General features: G+C 35.6%; 1 long non-coding RNA gene across 1 annotated transcript in view; it reads left to right on the top strand.

The window, feature by feature from the left end:
• The first annotated feature begins 343 nt into the window (after positions 1 to 343).
• LOC111093695 overlaps positions 344 to 24,319 on the top strand; it is a 53,272-nt gene continuing 29,296 nt past the window's right edge. The window contains exons 1-2 of the long non-coding RNA XR_005382513.1: positions 344 to 414; positions 10,404 to 10,448. This is a non-coding gene — a long non-coding RNA (uncharacterized LOC111093695). The remainder of the gene's footprint in view (positions 415 to 10,403; positions 10,449 to 24,319) is intronic.

Raw genomic sequence — 24,319 nt, 5'->3', positions numbered from 1 at the left:
TCAGAATAACTTAACATCTACTACTTCCATATTTTCAAGTAAAATGAACATAATTCACTAAGCTTTTAGCTTAACCTAAGTAAGTAAGGTCATCTGGAAGTGAAATTGAGGAATGAAAACAAGAAAATTATATGGCTTCTCAATGGAAATTTTGCTGTTTACTGACCTGTAATGCATTTCACAAAAGAATGATAGCACTGGCAATTCTGTGATAACGTATTAAGACATATTACTGTGTTAAACACATATTCATGTGCATACATTTATGTATATAAATGTCATATAATGTCCATTATGAAGTAATATACATTATGACAAATAATATCCATTAAGTAAGTTGTATGTTCAGTAATGTATAACTAATATCTGTAAATTTCTTACTCTTGTTAAGAAACCTGGGATACTCTTCATGAAGTAGGTTACATCTCCTTTTACCTACATTTCTCTATTTGCTTCTTATTATTGATTTTCAAAACCTGAAATGATTATGGTACTCTATATTTAGCAGTATACTTTTCTAAGTTATTTTAAAATAATAATGTATTTTTGGCTATTTTTTCTTGACTATGGTTTTAAAGTTAAACCTTAACATTGAAGTAGATCTTTGTAAATCAGATTGAAGAAAGGTTCTAAATTTAAACAATCAAAATTTGAGATACTCAGAAATATCTCCATTTTTTGTGTATTGGTTATATTAAGGGTTTTAACTGGTTATATTAAGGACTTTAATGAGAATTCATTGAAATAATATATCCAAAAAACAGTTAACAGAAGTCTAATATATTTTAGTACTAAATAAAAGTATTTTCCCTCATGTATTTTACTTTTCTCACTGGTCAAACACAGTGGTGTGATTTCAACTAGGAATCTCCAAAGATTATTATGGGACTCAAACCAACTTCAGTTGTGACAGATGTATTTTAGGAAACACCAGCCCTATTACCCATGGGTTGCTACTGATGCTCCCCCATTAAAGTGTAAAAGTAGTGAAGAGGAGAATCATCCTACAGCATGATAAAACCTATATAGTGCAAAATGAGAATAAAATCTTTGAGAAACAGAAATATGAAAGTATGAAACAAATTCATCCCTTTCCCTCAAACACTGTGTTAAGAAATGACAGTGGTCAAACGCAAAATAGAATAATTAAGAGAATAGAGGATCTAAATATGTTAAATAATTCTGGAACAATGAAAGGAAAATATACTGGGAGAATGAATAAAAACAAAGGAAATGTCTACCAATATTGTTTCTCTTTGCTCTTATATAACATGAAGATTGAAGCAAAACAAAATAAGCAAATCTGTATTTCTCATTTATAGCAGGGAGGAAAACAATGCCATCACAAGGTAAGATTTTGTAGGGGTCCAGTTGACAAACACTGAGAGTTTCTGTTCAAGAAGAGATTATATAGTTAGATACTTAGATAATATAGATAATATACAATATTATATAGATAACTACAGGATACTGTGATTTAAATCATGGTTAAAACAATATCAGAATAAAGTCAAGTTTATTTGAGGACCTTTTGAAAAAATGAATTATATGGTGAGACTGAAAGATATCTCATTTTTTCCCCTCAGGTAAAGAAAAAATAATTTGCCATGTGTTTTCTTGTTGAAATATACTTAAAGAAGTTCAATGAAAGTATCAGACAAATTTTTTTAAATTTATTTTTTATTGGTGTTCAATTTACCAACATACAGAATAACCCCCAGTGCCCGTCACCCATTCACTCCCACCCCCCGCCCTCCTCCCCTTCTACCACCCCTAGTTCGTTTCCCAGAGTTAGCAGTCTTTACGTTCTGTCTCCCTTTCTGATATTTCCCACACATTTCTTCTCCCTTCCCTTATATTCCCTTTCACTATTATTTATATTCCCCAAATGAATGAGAACATATAATGTTTGTCCTTCTCCGATTGACATACTTCCCTCAGCATAATACCCTCCAGTTCCATCCACGTTGAAGCAAATGGTGGGTATTTGTCATTTCTAATAGCTGAGTAATATTCCATTGTATACATAGACCACATCTTTTTTAACCACTCATCATGCGATGGACACCGAGGCTCCTTCCACAGCTTGGCTATTGTGGCCATTGCTGCTAGAAACATCGGGGTGCAGGTGTCCCTGCGTTTCATTGCATCTGTATCCTTGGGGTAAATCCCCAGCAGTGCAATTGCTGGGTCGTAGGGCAGGTCTATTTTTAACTCTTTGAGGAACCTCCACACAGTTTTCCAGAGTGGCTGCACCAGTTCACATTCCCACCAACAGTGTAATAGGGTTCCCTATTCTCCGCATCCTCTCCAACATTTGTGGTTTCCTGCCTTGTTAATTTTCCCCATTCTCACTGGTGTGAGGTGGTATGAGTAGCAATCTTGGGGTGGAGACTTTTGGGTTTTGGGTTTTCTATGTAGAGTATCATGTCATCGGCGAAGAGGGAGAGTTTGACTTCTTCTTTGCCAATTTGAATGCTTTTAATGTCTTTTTGTTGTCTGATTGCTGAGGCTAGGACTTCCAGTACTATGTTGAATAGTAGTGGTGAGAGTGGACATCCCTGTCTTGTTCCTGATCTTAGGGGAAAGGCTCCCAGTGGTTCCCCATAGAGAATGATATTTGCTGTGGGCTTTTCGTAGATGGCTTTTAAGATGTTGAGGAATGTTCCCTCTATCCCTACACTCTGAAGAGTTTTGATCAGGAATGGATGCTGTATTTTGTCAAATGCTTTCTCTGCATCTAATGAGAGGATCATATGGTTCTTGGTTTTTCTCTTGCTGATATGATGAATCACATTGATTGTTTTACGAGTGTTGAACCAGCCTTGTGTCCCGGGGATATATCCTACTTGGTCGTGGTGAATAATTTTCTTAATGTGCTGTTGGATCCTATTGGCTACTATCTTGTTGAGAATTTTTGCATCCATGTTCATCAGGCATATTGGTCTGTAATTCTCCTTTTTGGTGGGGTCTTTGTCTGGTTTTGGAATTAAGGTGATGCTGGCCTCATAGAACGAATTTGGAAGTACTCCATCTCTTTCTATCTTTCCAAACAGCTTTAGGAGAATAGGTATGGTTTCTTCTTTTCTTCCATTTTGAATGAGAGCCTTGCTGGATAAAGTATTCTTGGTTGCATGTTCTTCTCATTTAGGACCCTGAATATATCCTGCCAGCCCTTTCTGGCCTGCCAGGTCTCTGTGGAGAGGTCTGCTGTTACCCTAATACTCCTCCCCATAAAAGTCAGGGATTTCTTGTCTCTTGCTGCTTTAAGGATCTTCTCTTTATCTTTTGAATTTGCAAGCTTCACTATTAAATGTCGAGGTGTTGAACGGTTTTTATTGATTTTAGGGGGGGATCTCTCTATTTCCTGGATCTGAATGCCTGTTTCCCTTCCCAGATTAGGAAAGTTTTCAGCTAGAATTTGTTCAAATACATATTCTGGCCCTCTGGCCCTTTCGGCACCCTCGGGAACACCAATTAAACGTAGGTTTTTCTTCCTCAGGCTGTCGTTTATTTCCCTTAATCTATCTTCATGGTCTTTTGTTTGTCTCTTTTTTCCTCAGTTTCCCTCTTTGCCATCAACTTGTTTTCTATGTCACTCACTCGTTCTTCCACCTCGTTAACCCTCATCGTTAGGACTTCTAGTTTGGATTGCATCTCATTCAAGTGATTTTTAATTTCTGCCTGATTAGCTCCAAATTCTGCAGTCATGAAGTGTCTTGAGTCCTTTATGCTTTTTTCTAGAGCCACCAGTAGCTGTATAATAGTGCTTCTGAATTGGCTTTCTGACATTGAATTGTAATCCAGATTTTGTAACTCTGTGGGAGAGAGGACTGTTTCTGATTCTTTCTTTTGAGGTGAGGTTTTCCTTCTAGTCATTTTGCTCAGTGCAGAGTGGCCAAAAACAAGTTGTATTGGGAAAAGGAGAAAAAGAGAGGAGAGAAAGAAGGAAAGAAAGGAGAAAAAGAAAAAAGAAGGAAGAAAAAAAGAAAAAAAAAAGAGAAGAAAAAGAAAGAAAGGAAAAAAGGGTGGGGAAGCAAACAGAAAAAAAAAACCAAAAACAAAACACGGCTAGTATCTTCTGATTCTGTATCCTTTAAGTCCCTTGACTTCCCCTGGAACTTGTCCGTCCAGCTGGTCTTCTGGGGGAGGGGCCTGTTGTGCTGATTCTCAGGTGTTAGCACTTGGGGGAGCTGCTCAGCCCCCTGCCTGGTGCAGGGCTCAGTGGGGGTTGTTCACCCCGAGAGGCCGCAGGAGGAACAACCCCAGCCCTGGAGTCAGCCCCCGCAGTAGCTCCGGAGCTCTCCGTCTGCAGGGCCTGGAGGCTCCGGGGCGGGGCCGCTGATCTGCTCAGCTGGGGCAGGAGCGTCCTCGCTGTCCTGGGCCCTCCCGGCCTCTGCCTGTCCCGGGGGAGGCCGGATCCTGGGCTGTGTCCCGGCGCCCTGTGCTCCGGAGCCTGCGCTGGTGGATTCGCGCTCCCGGGCCGCGCAGCCCCCTCCGCGGAGCCGCCGCCCGAGCCCCTCCGAGCTGCTCCTGGAACCGCGCAGCCCCCTCCGCACGGAGCCTCTTCCTCTGCCCGAGCCCCTCCGAGCTGCTCCCGGGGCCGCGCAGCCCCCTCCGCGGAGCCGCTGCCCGAGCCCCTTCAGCTGCTCCGGGTCCCGCCGGTCCCGCCGTGCGCGCTGCAGCCCTTAGGGAGCTCGGCGCACTCTCCCGGGGCACAGGTGTCTGTTAGTGTCCCCGGGAGCCCGAGGGCATCCCCGCCCTCCTGGTTCCTGCTCCCACTCCCCACGAGCCCCTTTCCCCCGGGAAGGTCGGTGCAGCTCCTGCTCCTCCGGGTCGGGGCTCTCCTGTCCTGGGGACACTCGCCCCGGCCTCAGCCCGGCTCCTCGCGGGGCCCCTCCCCCTTGGAGGACTTTGTTTCTTTACTTCTTTTTCCCCGTCTTCCTACCTTGATAGAAGCGCGAACTCTTCTCACTGTAGCGTTCCAGCTGGTCTCTCTTTAATTCTCAGGCCGAATTCATAGATTTTCAGGATAATTTGAAGGTTTTCTAGGTAATTTGGTGGGGACTGGTGATTTGGAGACCCTACTCTTCCGCCATCCTGCCCCTCCTCCTCAGTATCAGACAAATTTGGTATAAAAATGGAATGCTTTTGCCAAATGGAATTTGGTTATGGAGGAATAAGAGAACTCTCCACTGAGGAACTTTCATTCAAATAAACAATGGATCCTCAGATAAGCCACAGGCAGAACATAATTAAAAATGCTGCCATACAAGTGTTTTAGTTTTGAAGCCTAAGGGCATACTTGTGCTTCCCCCAAAATAGAAAAAGAACTTAATGTTTTAAGAAATGATAGATAAGTGGAGAGGGCAGAGTAAGAGCTATTTGCTCAGACACTGTATATATAGTAAAATTACCTAAAAGTGGGGTGAAGACAATGGAGAGAGCACTTCCAATTTTTAAAAGTTGTTCTTAGCACTCTTAAGCATGTCTTTATTCTAAAATGAAGTTGTATGTTTGTACAAAACCTGCACATAAACATTTATAGCCACTTCTGTACAGATTTTTCATCTGCTTGGGAGATGATTTTTCAATTTTGGTAATAGCCAAAGGCTGGAAACAACAAAAATGTCTGTCAGTGAATGGCTAAACTGAGTGTGGTACATCTCCACCATGGAATATTGCTGAGCAATGGAAGAGAATGAGCTACTGATATACAGAATAACTCAGATGAATTTCTAGAGCGCTTTGCCAAGAGAAGAAAAAGGCAATTGTGCATGATCTCATTTATAAAATATTCCTGAAAGGAAAAAATTACAACAATGAAGAACAGATTGGTGGTTGTCAGAAATTAAAGAAAGGGTATAGGTAGAAACTGGGTATGACTATAAAATATTAACAGGAAGGGGTGCGCCTGGATGGCTCCGTCAGTTAAGTGTCCTACTTGTGATTTCAGCTCATGTCATATCCTCACAGTTGTGAGATTGAACCCTAGGTCCATCTTTGGGCTGAGTGTGGAGACTGCTTGGGATTCTCTCTCTCCCTCTCCCCCTACCAAATTTTTTCTCTAAAACAAACAAACAAACAAACAAACAAAAGGAAAAGGGTAGCAGGAGGGATCCTTTTGGTAAAGGAAATATTCTACACCTAAATTGTGTCAATGTCAATATTCTAGATGTGATACTTTCTTAGGGGAAACCAGGTAAAGGGTATGCTATTTCTTATAACTACATGTGAATCTATAATCATCATAAAAATAAAATTTAGTTTAAAAAAACTATGTAAAGTTTTCAAGAACATGTCAATATTTGGCACATATTTTGGCCAAATATGCAAACATTCACAATGAAGAGGATATAGGGAACAAAAGATGTGGACACAATTTTTTTTTAAATTTGGACTAGTGCCTATATGAGAAGGAAGAAAAAAAATTAAAAATGTAAAAAGGAGAAGGAAGAGGGAGATTTTAAAAGGAGTTATGATATATATAAGACACCAGCATGCTATCAAAGGTAGATTCCCGGGATCCCTGGGTGGCGCAGCGGTTTAGCGCCTGCCTTTGGCCCAGGGCGCGATCCTGGAGACCCGGGATCGAATCCTACGTCGGGCTCCCGGTGCATGGAGCCTGCTTCTCCCTCTGCCTGTGTCTCTGCCTCTCTCTCTGTGACTATCATAAATAAATAAAAATTAAAAAAAAAAAACAAAGATAGATTCCCAAGCAAAGCATAAAGACAAAATGAAATATATTTTGAATTTTTATGTACTTGTTTTAGTATTCTGAAAAAGAAAGATTGAGTTGAAGAAACACCTGGGGCTATTATTATTGTCTTAAAAAATGTTTTACTTTTACTTCTAATCCCAATCCTTAATCACCACCAGTATCCTATCTTTTGTGTGTAATGATAATTTAGCTTTGCTCATGTGCAAATGCATATACACACACATCCCTTCTCAGATATCTTTACATACACACATACACACTTATATTTTCAAAAAAATCAATCTGTGTATTTACAGTGTGAATAATAATTTGTTGTGTAAATAATAATTTGACATAAAGTAATTTCCTGTTTATTTTTTCCAAATTTTATTTTTATTATCTGCTTTTATTTTGATATGAACAAATGTTCTTTCCTTCTGATTACTACATAATATCCTGTCAAAGCATAGATATAAATTGCTTCATCATTATCCACAACAAGCAGGTAGGTTAACCTCAACTTTGTGCTACTAGACATGATATGGCAATAAACATTCTAATGCATGTCTTTTTATTCCCCTATGCACTATTTCTTTGTAAGTAGTTATATACTTTTCCATATTTAAAAAATATGCTCTCATATACAAAGCTAAAGAATTACCTACTGAAAGATGTGTTTTTTTTTTAAAAGGTAATATAGCATGAGCAAAGTGAATAAGAAAAATGTTATTATAACTAAAGACAAATTGATGAGAAAATAGTAAGATAATGAAACAAATTAGTATTTTATCTATAGTGATTTTTCAAAGGGTAATTGGAACAAAGAGAAGGTAGTAACCTTCAGATAAAATCATACAGGTTAAAGAAAAATATTGGGGAGAAAGAAATGTTTAAGGATGCATATTTCATATAAGTGTAGGGATTAAAGAGTATGGTGAAATGTGAGGTAAAAAAAACTGTATTGAAAAATTTAAGAATATTAAAAAACTAGGCCAAATAAACAATATTATTAAAACAAGAACTTCTTACGTTAAATCTAATACCAAGGAAAGACTTTTCTTTAGAGTGTTCTGGGAGTAAAAAAAAAGATAAATCATTTTTTGAATTAGCAATTGTGGAAAATTATATTTCTATTTGGATACAAGTATGATGTTCTAAAAGTTGGGAAGATAGTCAAAGTTGGATTACTTAGGTAAATACTGTGAGGTTTTTTTTTTTAAATCTAAAACTAGGAATTAACTCTAAAAATGAGAAAAACATGTTAAAATAAACACTAACTTAAATAAAATAAGAAATATAAAACAATTGAGAAACAGTAAAAATATGGAATATCTTTTAAATAATACACCTTCTCTGACAAAAATGATTATGGATTTCTTAAGAATTCAATTAGCATTAAAACAAATACATTCATTTTATACTAAAGTCTGTGAAGAAAACATACCTGAATATAATTATTGAATATAATAATAATTGAATATAAAAGAAATCACAAATATAAGTTTGGGATACATATCCTTTTATATGAATATTTTCCAAATGTTAAAAAAGACAAGATTTCACAGCTAAGCAATCTCTTTTTGTGAAAATTAGTACATACTATAATTAAATGGACACAGAAAAACAATAAAGTGGTTTAAAAAATATATAGATAAATTGGATTTAGATGAATAAAATGTAATAAATGTGTTATGCAATTTATAAATACTTCTATTTAAAACCATTATATGAGTGAAATGAAGGGGCACCTGCACCCCAATGTTCATAGCAACAATGTCCACAATGGCCAAACTGTGGAAGAACCTGAGATGTCCTTCAACAGATGAATGGATAAAGAAAAGATGCGGTATATATACAATGGAATATTCCTCAGCCATCACAAAGGATGAATACCTACCATTTACATCAACGTGGATGGAGCTGGATGGTATATGCTAAGCAAAATAAGTCAGTCAGAGAAAGATGATAATCATGTGATTTCACTCATAGAAGAATATAAGAAATAGTGCAAGGGACCATAAGCGAAGGACAGAAAACCTAATGGGGAAAAATTAGAGAGGAAGACAAGAAAGAAACTCTTTCTTAACTCTGGGAAACAAACTGAGAGTTGCTGAAGGGGAGGTGGGTGGAGGGATGGGGTAACTGGTGGTGGGCATTAAGGGAGGCACATGATGTAATGATCACTGGGTGTTAGACTGATGATTCACTGAACTCTACTTCTGAAACTAATAATACACTATATGTAATTGAATTTAAATATAAATAAAATAAATAAAATAAAATAAAATAATAAAATAAGACAGTTATATGACCATGTGAATTAAAAATAAAATGCTATTAAAATCATATCTGTATAAAATTTAAGATAGTTTATTGAAAAAGTATTACACAAAAATAAGTTGAAATCAATTGAACAACCTTTATTTTTATGCTTACTTGACTTTTTTTTCACTTTTAAATTAACTGTGCTTAAGATACTTGAAACTAGTGATTTTAGTTCTACAAAAAGTAAAAGCTGGAATGGACCTATCATTTTATTTTTCTTTTTTCTCTTCTAGAAAATCATCGATTTAAAGTTGTACCTTTGCTGGCTATGTATCACTAGTTAGTTAGCCTTTTCATCCTATTTTCTATCACTCCAGTAATAACAGTACTTAAAATAGCCTTAAATTTGATCTTTGCTGAATCAGGAAAGCAAAGTAAAGTTGGGGAACTGGTTGTGTGTTAATTGAGATGAGGAAAAATTAATTCTCTTCCACTCCAGAATTTGACATCACTTTTCTAAGTGACACCGTAGGAAATGGTCAAAACTGTATTGATCTATTTTAAAAATGTTCTGAAATCATAAATGACTTTATTCTAAAAGTTTTAGACATTAATGATTTTGTTACTCCTTTAGCTTATTAAACATTTCAGAATATCTTGTTAGGTAAAATTATCAGAATTTTACTGTAGCATATGTTAAAATATTTAACAGAATATTTTAATTGTCTAATCTCCAAAATAGAATTGTCATTAAATCAGAGAATTATAAATTTTAGTGCATGGAATTTTTTTTTTAAGAAGAACAAATCTCAAAAATATTCTGCTGGCTAATTATAGCACTTATTGCTAAATCAAAAACATGACAACTCTTCAGTTATAATATATATGTTTAAGACCCTTTTTGAAATTCTGGGCATTTTTTAAAATTTTTATTTATTTATGATAGTCACAGACAGAGAGAGAGAGAGGCAGAGACACAGGCAGAGGGAGAAGCAGGCTCCAGGCACCGGGAGCCCTACGTGGGATTCGATCCTGGGTCTCCAGTGATTGCGCCCTGGGCCAAAGGCAGGCGCTAAACCGCTGCGCCACCCAGGGATCCCCTGGGCATGTTTTATACACATAAGTAGATATTTTTTTCTATCACAAAATATATCGTGAAAAGATACCCACCTTTTTTAAGACCAGGAATGCACAGGAGAATTATAAAATTTTAAAATAACCCACAGTGCTTCCTCATGACACCTGTTTACACCTACTTTCCCAGGTTGGCTTGAAGCCAATGATGATTCATGTAGGAATTTTCTCATTTCTGGATAATTTTGATGGGTCATTTCATTTCCAGAGCCTCCCCTTGGGATAGCTGAGGACTTCACTGGAATTGCATTTTCTCTTTCTGCCCAATCCTGATTTTTTTTTTTTTTTAATGTAACTTCCACAGATGTTGAATCAAGAGAAAGATGGAGATCAGACTAAGGACTGAATGGTAAGTATCCAAGTTCAAAGAAGGTAAATTCTCAATGAGAATAGCTTGATCTATCAAGGTCTGGGTTTTGATTATTAAAGACTAAGACATGAGATGATAATTACTGGATTGATATGCCTGGAAATCTTGAATCTCCAGAGTCCCTTGGACATCATGAACCTAGACAACTGACTCATTCCCTCATTTTGATAACTAGTGCATCTTTTTTCTTTGGAGGATTGCTCATGCAAGGCAGCCTATACTCCCAGAAATTTTATGTATTCTCTGGTTGTTGGTAAATTTCAATAGATTTTTTGATCAAGCTTGAAAGTTTTATTATTCAAACATGCTATATAATTAAATGTTTTTTAAAGATTTATTTATTTATTTGAGAGAGAGAGAGAGAGAGAGCATGGAGGGAAGGAGCAGAGTGAGAGAATGGGAAAGAATTCCAAGCAGACTCCCCAGCCAGCAGGGAGATGCAGGGCTCAATCCCATGACCTTGAGATGATCACTTGAGTCACCCAGGTGCCCTCCTTAAGTGTTTTTCCACTGAAAAGTTAATTATTGAATTTTCTTTTATTCCATTTATCTTGTCATTTCTTACCTTTTAATTCTACATATTTTGATGCTATGAATTTTGATATATAAGTATTTACAAATGATTCTTGTTAAATTGTATATTTAATCAACATGAAATATTGCCATTGGTAATATTGTAAGATCTTTAATTTTAACTCTGTTCTGTCTGATATTAATATTGATTCACCTGTTTTCTTGATAACCTCATTTGCTTTATATATCATTTTTCATTCATTAATTTTCAATTCTTGTTCTTTTAGATGTCACCCAAACTAACAAAAAATGATTTTTGTTTAACTAAATTTCCTCTGCTTTTAATTTTTTTGTTATTTTTTTAGAGAGAGAAAGAGAGCACATGAGCAGGGAAATGGCAGAGAGCCCAAGGGGGCACTCAATCTCATTACCCTGAGATCATGACCTGAGCCAAAATCAACGGATGCTTAACCAAATGAGCAACTCAGGCATCTTTCAGTTTCCTCTGCTTTTTACAGAAGGATTTAAACAATTAAAACATTATATACATTTTAGTTATTTATAATATTCCCTTTTTTATTTTATTTCTGGAGTGATCTATAAACTTCCTTTCAGTACCCATCCCATATTCTAACAGTCTGAAATTTGTGCATGTTAACATGACATTCACTGCAAACTCAGAAAAATTTATTCCACAAAAATACATATATTTGCATTTGAGTTTGATAAGAAGTGTATCACATTTTCTTCTTCTATGGCCTGAACTTCCTGCTTTGGGGTTAACCTAAGTGTTTGTTCCATATCCTTGTTCATTTTATAAAGCTATGAAAAATACTTATGTCAAATTACACTTGAGTAGTACACTTGTACTTGAGTACACTTACTATGAATTGAATTGTCTATCCCCAAAACTGATATATTTAAGTCCTAAGCCTCAGAACCTCAGAATGTAACCTCGTTTGAAAATAGGGTCATTATATATAATTATTTTGAGGTCATCCTGAAGCAAATTGGATCCCTAATCCACAATGGCTCAAGTCCTTATAGAAAGGGACATTTTTGAGCAGACATGCACACAGGAAGAACACAGTGTGAAAATAAAGACAGAAATCAAGGTGATGCTTCTATAAACCAACCAATATCAAAAATTTTTAGCAAACTACCAGAAGCTAGGAAAGAGGAATGGAACAGATCCTTCAAACAGTCCTCAGACAGAACCAGCCTTGCTGGCACCTTGATCTCACATTTTTAGCCTCTGTAATACATATTTAGCCTCTGTAATACTTTATAAACTACTGAGGGCAATATATTTCTATTAAGCCACCAGGTTTATGGTATTTTGTTTGGAAACTCAAGGAAATAGTATACTACTATTTTTAAAGTATTTTTTATCTTTTCCTCTTTGCTTCTTTTTTAGCCTATGTAATTATTGTGTAGAGCATTTCTGTATACACTTCCATAAATACTCCCCTCTCACTTTCACATCTTACTTTGACTATGGAGATTGCCAAAACGATCTTGATAAATGAGCCCATTACCATCACTCTCATCTTACTTCAATTTGTCTTCCACATTTCTTCCCTTTTCCAAACTAAGGCTTATCTAGAATATTGTCCTATATTCAGACATATACGTGGTTTTTACCTCAGTTTTCCACAGCTGATGCAATCTCATCTGTTGCAGTCTTCTGAATTGATTCTAGATCAATGACTGATGATCTGTACTCTCCTCAGCTGATCCTCATAGAAGTTTAGTTTTTGTTTTAGGTAATTCATGAAGGTCATATTTTTCAGCATGTGTTACTCTGTTATTTCTCCAAAAGTATTTTTAAAGTTTTATCAAAGAGAATTGGGCATATTTGAAGATATTTTTAAATCCTTTTTCCAGCTGTACATTTTGAGAGATATGTTTTTAGATGAACAAATAGAGGTATAAATCCGATGGTAACCTAGGTGAGTACTAGTTTCTGACTCTAACAATTTTTGCAATTTTACACTTTAGAGATATATAGTCCACCTTTGAACCACAGGGATTTGAACTGTGTAGGTCCACATATGCAGATTTTTTACAGTATAATAATGAAAAGATTATTTCTTTTCTTTTCTTTATGATTTTCTTAACAACATTTTCTTTTCTGCAGCTTATTTTCCTATAAGAACACAGTATGTAATACATATAACATTCAAAATATGCATTAATTGACTATATATGTTATCAGTAAGGCTTTTGGTCAACTGTAGGCCATTAGTAAATTTGGGGGAAAGCTAAGAGTTATATGTGGATTTTTGACCATGCAAGGTGGTCAGTGCCCCTAACCTCTGTGTTGCTCAAAGATCAACTGTAATGGATGCTGGCTGAGACTGTCAATAAGATAAAGCTTTCAACTCTATCCCTTGGAACTGCCCATCTTTTTTTTCTTTTCTATTCTTTTTTTTTTCCTTGAGGATAGGTAGGTGTAATTTTAATAAGTTGAGTATAAGTATCAGTCCAGAGATGTGTTTCTCAATCCAGATAAATTAATAATTTAGTGATAGAAAGCTTTGGCATATGGTCATTTTTAAGACAGAACTTATACTGCCAAAGATTTATCTTATTATTATCATGATTATTCTTGTATTCATTGTCAATTTATTTTTTAATTTTTTTAAAAGATTTTATTTATTTATTCATGAGAGATACAGAGAGAGAGGCAGAGACACAGGCAGAGGGAGAAGCAGGCCCCATGCAGGGAGCCCAATGTGGGACTTGATCCCAGGACTCAAGATCACATCCTGGGTTGAAGGCAGGTGCTAAACCACTGTGCCACCCAGGGATCCGCTCATTGTCAATTTAAAGTGGAGAGAGTAAATCAGGAATATTTAGTGCATTAAAATGATAATATTCAAGGACAATTTTTAATACTAATTAATTCACTCTGTTCATAAAACAGAGTCAGTCATCTTGAATAACTAACTTGTGTTTTATTTTACTTTTACACTGATTTTTGTATATTAGGGTAAATGTATTAAAGGTATACAAAAGAGAAACACAAAAATTCTAATAATTTTCCTTAATATAAAGATCTATTTTATATATTGGAATATAACTTAACTCCTATAATAACTATTACTCACATATTAAAATATTATTTCAAAGAAAAGGTTTATTAAATTAGACATGTCACTTATAGGCTACAATTTTTTTACCTTGTTATATATTTTTTTATCTATTTTTTTTCTGCAATTAAAAGAAGTTCAAATATTTTTGTTTCTCTGATCCCAAAGTCACTCCCAGTCCATACAATGTTTGGCAAAACAAAATTTGTCTACACAATTTCAATACAGTATTTGCAAACTACCCTGTTATATTTTAAATATAGTTTTAGCACTTCACTGTATTCCTAATTGCATAAAATACATATTCCAGTATATATTCCTTTAGGGAGATTTTGTTAGCCAAAGCAAAATGATGAGAGGCATGATGATGTAGATAAATTGGTAATGACAGGTACATTTTTTCTGAATTAATTCTCATGAAAAAGAGACCATAAATAAGACTCTAGGGAATGGTAAGCATTATGTGTAAATCATCTTTCTTAGTCCTTTATTCCATAAGTTTTATAAAGCTAGGTAATATTTATTCAATACACCAGTCTATAACTGAGTTCGGGCTTAAGGAAAATATCCAAACCTCTCTCGGAACTACAGTGCTACCTATAGTTTTCGTCAGTGGGAAGCTATTGTGTCAATTTTAATCTGTATTTATTTCTATTGGATTTTTTTAAATAAAAGATTATCCCTTTTGTTTCTTTTGGATTAAATGACTTAGCCCTTTTTTGTGTATGTTTTCTAGATGTTCATGTTTATGTGAATAAATGCCAATAGTATAATTTAAATGAGAGAACATGCACTCTTATATGTCATATTTTTCATATAATTGAAAACTACCATTCTTGAACTGAAAAATGTCTTCCAGTTCATTAACAAATGGTAAGCTGAAATTTATATGTAATACATTTTTTTTTTTTTTACATAGATTGCTTTGAGTTAAATAAGTCAGAGATAATGTTTTACTCTTCATGGAGTTTTGGGCATTTCAATATATCAATGATAGGAATTAGCTTTGTCTAAGTAGAATGTATCAGTTGGATAAATTCCTACTTCAAATATGCTTTTTTTCAGAGAATTACTGAAGGTTTTCTTTATTGGGAGTACATTCCCTGTGGAATGAAAGTACTTACTAAAATTCTAAGCCCTCTCTAGCTATGGTAGTTCGCTGCTGTGATTGGCATATCTTTCCAAGTTCAGTGATGAACTGAGAGTAACTCTTCCCCTTGACTTTATAATAAAATGATATTTAGTAACAGCTCATTGTAACAATCTAGTCAAGAGTTTACAATTACTTTTACCCTACAGAAGCATGTGAAAATAAGCTGCCCTGGGACCAGGGTAGGAAGACAATGATTGGATGATAGTAATAGGTATCAATTTCTTCTGTCTCAGAACTTAATCTATTTTTTTTCTTGATGTACCTGATTCTAAAGACTAGATTTGTATATACCATAGCCAGAAAAATAAAATTTGCATAAACTTGTTCAGACTATTTTAAAACCTGGATAGACCTGTATACAAAACTTTTTATATTCACTTGAACAGCGGCAAGCATGTAGTACTCTTGTAAGTCATGCTGAGTGAGATAACTAGAAGGTAACCCAAGAGAGTCTCAATCCGTTTCTCTTTTCACCCACTTCTACAATGTCACCTATGATCTATATACAAATAATGCCTAAATTTCTTCTGAACCTAGAAACACCAAATATCAGTGAGAGAGGGTGTTTAAAGATGGCACATGCAAAATAGCTGGAAAAAAGGGAGTAAGGAGAGGAAAAAGGATGAACATACACAAGTTGGATTATGACTTGGATTAAAGTTTTGCTGAAGGCAAAGAATAGTTTTTTTTGCTAGTGGGTTAGAAATCTAAAAAAAGATAAAAAACACTAAGGTGGAGAGTGCAGATATCAAGTTCCAGAGCGGGTATCCAAATTTGTATATGAACAAAGAAGTCTGTAGGGACTGCCATTGGAGAAGGTTCTTGGATTTCAGGAACACAAAAAATTAAGTGGCTTTGATATCAGATAGATTGTCTATTCTGTTAAGTCGCTCTACATGACAATAGGTCATAGGATTGGAAAGAAAGATTAGGTCAAGTTCTAAACATTTCACTGAAGACAGGTAAATTCTAAAGAAATGGGTCAGTAATAGTAAGGACACCTAGTGATGCAAACAAAATTGCGCCTATCTCAAGGAAGCAGTGTTCATTTCAAGAAGATAGAGTAATAGTGGTCTGACATTTTCAGTGAAGAGGAAAAGGAATATGTCTCCTGACCCTGATGCATGTGAGATACTGGGAAATAACCCTTCTCATATTGAGAATACTGCAAGGGAAAGAAAGTCCAGAGTGATGGGTCTTATTTCAGTAAAAGTATCCACTCAGAAAGAACACTCATAGAGGAATTGAGGGTAAAGAAAAGTCTTATAATTATGTAGCATAGTAAAAGGAGGGAAGTCCATGATTTGGAGAGAGAAAGGAAGAGTGTTAGATAAAAGAAGAAGCACAAAGCAGAATGGAGATAAAAGTACCAAAGACGATTTAGCAGAGTGGTAAGTAATAGATTAAAATAGCAAACTGGGGACACCTGGGTGGCTCAGTGGTTGAGTGTCTGCCTTTGGCTCACATCTGATCCTAGGGTCCTGGAATTGAGTTCCGCTTCAGCCTCCCCAGAAGGAGCCTGCTTCTCTCTCTGCCTATGTCTCTGCCTCTCTCTTTGTGTGTCTCATGAATAAATAAATAAAAATATTTTAAAAATAAGAACAAGGGATCCCTGGGTGGCGCAGAGGTTTAGCGCCTGCCTTTGGCCCAGGGCGCGATCCTGGAGACCTGGGATCGAATCCCACGTCGGGCTCCCGGTGCATGGAGCCTGCTTCTCCCTCTGCCTATGTCTCTGCCTCTCTCTCTCTCTCTCTCTCTGTGTGTGACTATCATAAATAAAAATAAAAAAATAAAAAAAAGAACAAAATAAAATAGGATACTGAAGCATGGTAGACTTAGAGTCACTTTTTCTCTTAGACTGGTGAATATTTATGCTTTATATAAAAATAAGGCCTATAAGGGTGATCTTGTTTTGTCGGATTAGGTGTTCCTTTCCACTCTCTCCACTGTGGCAGGCACTGATGATGACAGGTGGATGTGAGAGATTGGAACTAAGATCTCTGAGATGTGAACATAAATCTTTGGGTTTGGAGGACAAACAAGTAGGAGCAGTCATGTCAGAAACATGAATGAATGGCAGAAGAGCCATTCATTAAAAAAAAAAACAAAAAAACAAAAAAAACAAAAAAAAACCTTCTTTTGTTTTTGTTTTTGAGAAGAGTACATAGACCCTAATTGTTTAGTGATTTAATGTTTGATGATTTAATATAAAAGTGAATTTGGTTTTACAAGACTCAGCACAAATGCTCTATATAAATGCCTACTAATTCAAATTTGCCTACAAAGAACCTTAAACCTTATTTAATGATCCCCATTCAGTAGATCAAGAATACAACTCATGATACTAAAGGTCCAACAAGGTTCTAAGTGATGCCAATGCTTCTGGCCCCTGGACCACACTTTGAGTAACAAAAGTCTATATCCTTGTGAGGAACCGGTGGGATTTCTAGAGAACACAGATAACAAAATTTGAGAATACTTTCATTAATTTGGGGAGTCTCACTGTCAGATTACTACAGGGAGTTAAGTAGAAAAGGAGGAAAATAGTACCACCATGTGGATGTTGAGGGGATTACACTGCTGAACATTTCCATTAATGGCTCAGAGGAGAGCGAATAGGCTTGATTAGAAGATAAGAAATGGGGCATTCTGGATGGCTCAGCAGTTTAGCGCCGCCTTGGGCCCAGGGCATGATGGAGCCTGTTTCTCCCTCTGCCTCTGTCTGTGCCTCTTTCTCTCAGTGTGTTTCTCATGAATAATAAAAAAATAAAAAAATAAAAAAATAAAAAAACTTTTTAAAAATTTATAAAAAAATAAGAAGAGGGGATCCGTGGGTGGTGCAGCGGTTTGGCGCCTGCCTTTGGCCCAGGGCGCGATCCTGGAGACCCGGGATCGAATCCCACGTCGGGCTCCCGGTGCATGGAGCCTGCTTCTCCCTCTGCCTGTGTCTCTGCCTCTCTCTCTCTCACTGTGTGCCTATCATAAATAAATAAAAATTTAAAAATAAAATAAAATAAAATAAAAAATAAATAAATAAAATAAAATAAATAAGAAGATAAGAAAGGGTATTTTGAATGGAGCTATGGATTATATTTTATAGGTAGGTTAAGTACCCTAAAAGAGCTGTCAACAGTACTGACTCTTTGATTTTCCTAATCGTGATCAACCAGGTTTGCAATATAACTTAAAAATACGATATTTTTTCATTTTTTTCTGTCTTCTTTTTATTTTTTTAAAGATTTTATTTATTTATTTATGAGAGGCATGCAGAAAGAAAGGCAGAGACAGGCAGAGGGAGAAGCAGGCTCCCATAGGGAGCGGGTTGTGGGACTCGATCCCAGCGCTCCAGGATAACTACCTGAGCCAATGGCAGATGCTTAACTGCTGAGCCACCCAGGCGGCCCTTTCTGTCTTCTTTAAAATAACTTGTCCATTGATCTTGAACTGCTATGCGATTCAAACATATTTATTTTATACTCCTTAGGCAAAGATTTTCTTCTTGTCATAACCTATATTTTAGTTAAAACATATCTTACCTTCCTATAATATTATTGATTTTCCTATGTTTTATACCAAATCTGAATTCTTATCATTTACTCTTCTTAAAATTCTTATGTTTAGTATTTAATGTACTTTATATTTCTTTCAAAATAGCCTGTACACTTTCTACATAGAGCAGGACCTCTCAACGCTGATTGCACATTAGAATTATTTGAAGAAATGTGAAAATAAGTAACTGAAAGCACTGATGCTCTGTTCCCATCCCAGACAGTATTTTAATTGATTGACTCAGTACTGGGAAAATATAAAAATCTCCTTCAATGGTTTTAATATGAAATTTGAGATGAGGACCATGCAAATGTCATATCTTATGAAAGTTCACTGTGTACTCCCTCCTCCTCTACACATTGTATATGAACAGATTGATCTCTAGAGTACTTTAGTAAGTAGATGGCTGCATGCAGCACAGCATGCTGTAAGGCTTCTCATGAATGGGAAACTCTGTACAAAAGGCAATCAGTAACAGCATTGAGAGCTTTAGGTGGTCGATAACTTTCATAAATGCTTTTTGAAGAAATATGTAATAGCTTAGTCGCTCTGTCCAAATAACTTGAATGCTAAATCACAGACAGCTGTGTCCATATCTTCCTCATTGTTTCATTCATGAATAAATACACACAGTAATAAACTACTGTAAATAAAATTAATCACATATGCTTATGCACATAATAGGAGCCTGCTGAATGTTAGGCTGTTATGAATCTATGGATGTGTTGATACAATCTTTGTGTGTAAACATTCACAGATGGGCACATTTTCTCTATTAAAAACACCTGCAAAAGGTTTCTGGAAAAGTTTCTGAAAAACCTTGAATCATTCCAAAATTTATTTATACCACCTGCTGATTGATAGCTTTTATAGAGTTTTTCTTTAGGAAACCAAGCGTTAGAACATTATGAGTAGTTTACTAGGGCCAGCAGAAAAAACGTGATAAGGTGAATATTGCTGTTTCTGTCTTTCCTTCATTCCTTTCTGTATTAATTTCTTCCTTCCTTCACTTTGTCATTCATTACATACAACATAGAAGAAAGAACTCTGTAAACAACTGAACAAAGTACAAATGATTCTGCCTAAATTAAAATTTCATCCATATCACCCATCCTGATGAACAGAATTAAGTGATGTAGAAACTTGAACAATTATTTTTACCACCTCCATCTATTGATCACTTTAAACTCAACTTTCTCTTTCCCCAAGCTCAGCATAATTCTCACTTAGATTTTCAGATATTTTCCTGAATTAATTAAAAAAAAAAAAGAAGAAAGGGACCGTCCATTTAATACTTCTTCACTTTACCTAAATTAATCCCTTGAAACAAGTGCTCTTCTACTCTGGATCTATCATATATTTTTAGATTTACTCTTGACTCATGTATAAATTTGAAGACAAATTATATTTACCTCTGTACAGAAAGGAAGCCCCAAGAAGTTCTTATCCTCCAAAGTTGCTATGGCAATTGCCAACTGCAAAAATAAATCCAATCTGGCAGCACATTAATGACATAATAAACCTTCTCTTCAAGTGCATTTTAAAACCATTTTATAGGTAAGGCTGTACTTGTGCTGTGCTGGAACAAAGCCATGTTTGTTTAAAAATGTGTTTTCATTTTTCTTCCCTCTTTCTTTGAAATTGGCAAAACAAAGAATAAACAAAATATGAATGTAATGCCTGTATTTTATTGAATCTACTTGGCATTCTAGTATCTTAATACACACCTTGAACATATGTCAGCTTAAGAGAGATTATGGCACATCCTTAAATCTCTGGAGTCTATATTATTGAGGGGAGAGTAGAATCTATGAATAAATAGTATTGAAAGATAAGGTGTTGAATTTCATTCTTCTTTGATGGTTACAAATTGTAGTTTGTTCTCCAGCAGAGGAAATAAAAGGACAAATGAAAGTTTTTATTTATTGTATGCTTAGCATAAATATTTGATCCATTAAATATCAATTATGTTACTAATTTGTATGTTGATAAAATTCATTGTGATCTTCAAAATAAACAATAAAATGTGATTAATTATTATAGTTCTAATCACAGTATAAATAGTCATAATGTTTAAGAGCTATGCTAGTACTCATGGATTGGCAGAATTAATATTGTGAAAATGTCAATGTTACCCAGGGCAATTTACACTTCTAATGCAATCCCTATCAAAATACCATAGACTTTCTTCAGAGAGTTAGAACAAATTATTTTAAGATTTGTGTGGAATCAGAAAAGACCCCGAATAGCCAGGGGAATTCTAAAAAAGAAAACCATAGCTGGGGGCATCACAATGCCAGATTTCAGGTTGTACTACAAAGCTATGGTCATCAAGACAGTGTGGTACTGGCACAAAAACAGACACATAGATCAATGGAACAGAATAAAGAACCCAGAAGTGGACCCTCAACTTTATGGTCAACTAATATTCAATAAAGGAGGAAAGACTATCCACTGGAAGACAGTCTCTTCAATAAATGGTGCTGGGAAAATTGGACATCCACATGCAGAAGAATGAAACTAGACCACTCTCTAGCACCATACACAAAGATAAACTCAAAATGGATGAAAGATCTAAATGTGAGACAAGATTCCATCAAAATCCTAGAGCAGAACACAGGCAACACCCTTTTTGAACTCGGCCACAGCAACTTCTTGCAAGATACATCCACGATGGCAAAAGAAACAAAAGCAAAAATGAACTATTGGGACTTCATCAAGATAAGAAGCTTTTACACAGCAAAGGATACAGTCAACAAAACTCAAAGACAACCTACAGAATGGGAGAAGATATTTGCAAATGACATATCAGATAAAGGGTTAGTTTCCAAGATCTATAAAGAACTTATTAAACTCAACACCAAAGAAACAAACAATCCAATCATGAAATGGGCAAAAGACATGAACAGAAATCTCACAGAGGAAGACATAGACATGGCCAACATGCACATGAGAAAATGCTCTGCATCACTTGCCATCAGGGAAATACAAATCAAAACCACAATGAGATCCCACCTCACACCAGTGAGAATGGGGGAAAATTAACAAGGCAGGAGACAACAAATGTTGGAGAGGATGCGGAGAAAAGGGAACCCTCCTGCACTGTTGGTGGGAATGTGAACTGGTGCAGCCACTCTGGAAAACTGTGTGGAGGTTCCTCAAAGGGTTAAAAATAGACCTGCCCTATGACCCAGCAATTGCACTGTTGGAGATTTACCCCAAAGATACAGATGCAATGAAACGCCGGGACACCTGCACCCCGATGTTTCTAGCAGCAATGGCCACAATAGCCACACTGTGGAAGGAGCCTCGGTGTTCATCGAAAGATGAGTGGATAAAGAAGATGTGGTCTATGTATACAATGGAATATTCCTGAGCCATTAGAAACGACAAATACCCACCATTTGCTTCGATGTGGATGGAACTGGAGGGTATTATGCTGAGTGAAATAAGTCAATCGGAGAAGGAAAAACATTATATGGTCTCATTCATTTGGGGAATATAAATAATAGTGAAAGGGAATAGAGGGGAAGGGAGAAGAAATGGGTAGGAAATATCAGAAAGGGAGAGAGAACATGAAGACTCCTAACTCTGGGAAACGAACTAGGGGTGGTGGAAGGGGAGGAGGGCGGGGGTGGGGGTGAATGGGTGATGGGCACTGAGGGGGGCACTTGACAGGATGAGCACTGGGTGTTATTCTGTATGTTGGCAAATTGAACACCAATAAAAAATAAATTTATTATTAAAAATAAATAAATAAAAGCTATGCTAGAATTAGTATTACTACCAGAATAACCTTCTCTGAGTTAGGAAGTAGCATAATAATTCTCAATAAGAGGGACTTAAGGTATCGTTATTCAAATAAGAATATTTGTTCACATGATAACTATCTTGTAAGCTTTTTTCTCAAATGTCTATTAATTTCATCGATTAAAAATCCATGAATGGTTAAAGTACTTAGCTTTAGTTTGTAAAACTAAACATGTAAAGACACTCCGTGTAATGACATGTGTTCTCTTTTATTTCCACACATGAATCAAATCTCATTGAAATATAGTAAATTACAAAGAGGATAAGCCTAGTCAAAATTTAACTCAATTTCTACTTTTCACAAGGTGACAAACTAAATGAATCTCAACCACAAGAGACCAAGATCTTCTAGAATATACTTTCTGAAGATAGAGCAGGGGAAAAGAAGGAAAATGTACTCTGACATAGAAGCAATAGTATTAACAATTATGGCATTATTCCAAGTGCTTTATATAATAATTTAATCCTAAGCAACAACTCTATGGAGTTAGTATGCTATACAATTTTCACTTTTACTATGAGGACACTGAGCCACAAAAATATTAATTCTTTTGCCCTAAATTATAGAGCTAGCAAGCTGCAAGAACAGGGTTTAGGTCCTGGCAATCTGGTGCTGGATCCAATGCATTTTTTCAGGAGGATAGAGATACCTCAAAATAAAGTAATGAGCCATTTGCAGATGCGACCCATTTGGGAGTTATAATTTTGTTGCTGAGGAAATTGAAATATTCCAGAAGACCTCATAATGAGAGTGAGATTTTTTTTTTTTGAGAGTGAGATGTTTTATAGGTAAGTAACTAAGGTAGAAAATATAGAATTTAATTTGTAGATTCCAGTGAATATGAACTTAGAGTCAAATGAGAGCTAGTTTTCTCCCACTAAAATTAACTTTTAATCAATAATTCTAACAATTTATAGAAGCATTCTAAATCATATTAATGCCTACATAATCCTAGTGTTTAGTCAGATCAAGATTTATATGGATGGACACGAAATATACAACCACTGGGAATATTTTAATGGAATATCATCAAATTAGACTTTGTCAAAGTTAGCTTTCACTATTCTGTGGAAATGTTGTCATTCTTTCTTTGTCCCCAAACCCCATTCATTAAATTCATTCTGTTAGATCAGAAAACAAGAGTAAGAAAATTATCTTGAATATATTCCTGAAATATTAACTTAATGAAAAAGAGAGATATAGTATTCTGCAAGTCTTACTTCATAACACAACTGAATTAACTTCTCTGATTTTAGAATCCAAGATATGAACCAAGAAACCTTCACTGAGGAAAGGGAAATTAAAGTTAAAAATATTGTGTCCCTAAAATGGTTGTATAAAAAACTGGGATTTCAATAAAGAGTTTATGTATAATATTGGAGAAAGACACATTAAGACTATGAAGTGTACATGGAAAGAGCAGGTATATGGAATGTGATTTTTGCTTGAATTAGTGTTTAAAAAATTGCTTTCAAAAAAAAACTGCTGTAAAATTTGAGAAAAGCTTTCCTTCGAGTTTCAGATAAACATTTGTCATTGGATGTAAGGCTTAGTGTAAAACACTGAACCCTTCCTTATTGTACTTTAATTTGCTGGAAAACTAGGTCATAATGTTTTGCAAGTAAAATTTGTATAAATTAGAAGGGCAGGAATATCATTACAAGCACTATCCTCAGATTACTACGTAGTGTCGAATATCTTTATTTTGGGTTGTAAAGAATCCCTACTT

Source organism: Canis lupus, chromosome 32, assembly GCF_011100685.1.
Source record: "Canis lupus familiaris isolate Mischka breed German Shepherd chromosome 32, alternate assembly UU_Cfam_GSD_1.0, whole genome shotgun sequence".
NCBI classification, from domain to species: Eukaryota; Metazoa; Chordata; class Mammalia; order Carnivora; family Canidae; genus Canis; species Canis lupus.
Note: the sequence above shows the minus strand (reverse complement) of the source record. Positions and strands in the feature narration are given on the sequence as shown.